Genomic DNA, 3,429 nt, shown 5'->3' on the forward strand with positions numbered 1-3,429 from the left:
AGTAGGCGTGTTTCGAAATTCAACATTGCTAAACAATTGGTCATCGATGACCAAATTGTTGAGTTAAACATGGCCGCCGAGATATTTTTTTTGAGCGAAAGAGAAAACTTTCGCTGTGTTGTGATACAAATCAGCGGATGCAACATTTCATGTTGGAGAGCTGCGATACCTATATTCTCTCACCTATGAGCGGTAAAGAGCATTTCATTTTCCTTCTACCAGGGTTGCCGCATGCTCAGATTTTTGATAATATTACAGATTCATTTTATAATCTCTAATAGTACAGATATTTGGTAGGACAAAAGTACAACCAGTAAACAATTTCAACATTTTTGACTGTTTAAAAAAATATCCCTCTGCCTTTCTTGTTAGAATACCTTGCAGGCATATTTGGAGCCGATTTTTAGACTTTTTCAATTTTTGCTGGCACAAACAGACCTGGCACCACTTTATTTTGTACATTTGTATTTCATCATGGCGTGGATTTTATCTTCAGGTGGGTAAGTAAATTAACTTAGGATTCCCTTTTAACCTGATAAGCCATATTTGTGCAGGTGTAAAGGTACAGCATCTATGTGGTAATCATTACCATACCTGTGGAAAAGTCCTCTCGTCAGAGGACTATCGACATTCGGCCAACACGGTTTCACCAGCTTGTGCATCCGTTGAGAAGGATGAAGGCATGATTTTGTGACGATGGCTAGCGCTGTAATATGCCGAAGGTAAGTAATGATGACTTGAACAAACCATTCCTAAACTCTTTTAAACTTACAGCACATTGAAGGTTGCCTTGAACGCTATTTCGTTGCAGAAGAGTGAACGATTTAATGCCAGTCATGTAGGAAATGACAGCCAAAAGTGCGAAAACGCGCACCTCAGCTGTTCGAGAATACCCACTTCAACAACAAAAACGTCCAATGATCTATCCCGGCATAAGATCTGCTTAGTAGAAGAACATCGTCCGACCACCCCGGATACTTGTTTCCAACCAACGGATTGTTCCGCGCAACTATTATTTCATTATTGCTGTTTTCAATGACAGTGCACCGGTGCAGGGGAGTGCACTGGTTTTTCACTTTCAGGCAGAAGTGTTAATACAACATACCCAGTTTTTGCATTGCTACTCGAAAGTACAAAAAACAACCAGTGCACGGAACTACCCTGGTGCACATCAATCAAAAATCCCTTATGTAGTAAGTGTAATCGTTGCTACTGTATTTTGAAAGAAAGAATTTGTGAACGAATAAAAATACAAAATGTATTTGCGTTCATTTGTTTTTTTAATCCCAGTGATAATATTCGACGTCATTGATAGTCGTTGTACAATTTCTTTTCAGGAAAAAGGAATGATTGAATAATGCCGTTTTTGCATGACCCCGAAAGAGTCAGGTTGCAACCCCTACTGCTGCCAGTTCATACATTTTGACAGAAGTCGGGGTTAAAACCATTAGAACATGGCTCAGTTTTGTTTCCATTGAAAACGACCTAAGTAGCCGCAATGAATGTTTAGTAGTGTTTCGATTATTTGTTTTAAATAAAACTAATAATTCGGTATATTGATATTGAAGCGTAAGGGACGTAAAAATTTGCTTTGAATTATTAGCGACATTCTGATTGGTTTCCATTATTCACTGGGTGGCGCGTAATAAAACTATGGTCTAAGTCATGTCTTTGGTTTGCTCTTAAACCTTTATTTATAGAAGAACGAACAGCGATTTAGTAGCTAACAATTTTAGACTTGGTGAACTACTCCAAATGGGGCGATTTGTAATTACCTCGGCATGACTTTGATGTGGTCCGGGGGCTTTTCCACCAAAGCAGTATTACAGTGATTATATCAGAAACTTGGGATACGATTATTTTCTTTTTAGTTAAGCAACATTGTGATCAATTTTAGTGCTTAACTTGGCGACCTTTATTATCCACTGCCATGGTCAAATAATATACAATGTGGGTTTAGGGCCCAATTCTCTCTGCAGGCATCCTTCTTTTGTTGCTATATTTTCAATTAGATTCATTCTAACACTTCACTAACACAAATTGCTTATACTCTCATATACACTAACAATCTCTCATTCCAAACGTACAAACGTGGCCTACGCGATAACACAAACCACAAATACGAACGCCCGCGATCTCGCCAATATTCAAACACCCCGATTGATTAGGCGAACGTTGGAACCTAAGAACATAAGCTCGCGCAATCATGAATCGGTCACGTCCGGAAGTCTAGAAAAAAGTGATCCCTTGATCCTAGCAGCCCAAATTCATGCCTTCAGTTGGACCAATAGAAATAAAAACTAGACAAGACGTCCACGCGCGATCATTGAAGAATACGCGAACATGCGAATGGCCACACGCTTATAAAAATAATGTGTCCACACGAAGTTACATATATACTAGCACACGCGACAAAAACGTCCACATACAAACGCTCGAGTCCTTCGCGATCATCCACGCACGACAACACCCACGATCTCGTAAAAAGTTTAACACCCCGGTGACTAAGTGAATGGTTTCATAACAGTTTTAGCCTTCGCCTTGAAAGGTTGTGTTTGCTGATTGGTTGTAGCAACCAAGGCTGTGCAAGCCGTGAATAGGCTAGAAGTTTGTGTACCGTGTCAGTATTTGATGCCGTGTTGTTGCGGAGACAGGCAGGATTGTTGGCTGCGAGAGCGGTCGTTTGGTGGTGGTACCACGCGATAAGCGAGTGTTGGTGCGAAGGCAACGAAGTCTCAGGTAAGCGGCGCCCCACCTTGGTGGTAGTAGTGGTTGCGCTGCATACAAACGGCGCTTGCGACGGAGTGAGACAGAGCTGCATCTGGTTGGTGAAGCGGCTCGCTTCATCATCATTCATTCATCCGTATTAGTGCAGATACGGGATTTTAAGAATTTGTGTACCTAGCCACGCTGCGTCGTAGGGGAATACCTCTGGATCCACAGGTAAGCGGCGGCCCCACCTTGGTGGTGGTAGTGGTTACGCTGCATACAGTCGGCGCTAAGTGAGACAGAACTGCATCTTGTTGGTGAAGCGTCTCACTTCATCATCACTTATTCATCTGTGCTGGTGCAGAAACGGGCTTTTGTGTATTTGTGTACCTAGCCACGCTGCGTAGTAAGGAAATACCCCTGGACCCACAGGTAAACAGCGGCTCCATCTTGATAGTGGTGGTTGCGCTGTGTTCAACCCGAGCGTGACAGAGGGAGACAGCGTGAATCTGCAACTCTTCGAAGGACAGGTAGATTTTAATATATTTTTGCTAGTGTTAGTATTTAATTTACTTACTGTGTATGGTAGGCGAGATGGAGGATAGTGAGATGGAATCCTCCATTTCACAAGAGCAAAATTCTTCTGATCCCCCTCCCTCAACTCCCCTTAGAATAAAATTATACCCCCAAGGGTCTTCTGGACCTTGGCAGGTTTTCTTC

General features: G+C 42.2%; 1 long non-coding RNA gene across 1 annotated transcript; it reads left to right on the plus strand.

Annotated features, from left to right (window-relative positions):
- Positions 1-370: 370 nt before the first annotated feature.
- LOC131678062 (uncharacterized) lies at positions 371-1,180 on the plus strand. The gene is made up of 3 exons (XR_009303575.1): positions 371-496; positions 555-722; positions 775-1,180. It is a non-coding gene; the product is annotated as an uncharacterized LOC131678062 (long non-coding RNA).
- Positions 1,181-3,429: the final 2,249 nt, after the last annotated feature.

The sequence above is a fragment of the Topomyia yanbarensis genome, chromosome 1 (genome assembly GCF_030247195.1).
Source record: "Topomyia yanbarensis strain Yona2022 chromosome 1, ASM3024719v1, whole genome shotgun sequence".
NCBI lineage: Eukaryota > Metazoa > Arthropoda > Insecta > Diptera > Culicidae > Topomyia > Topomyia yanbarensis.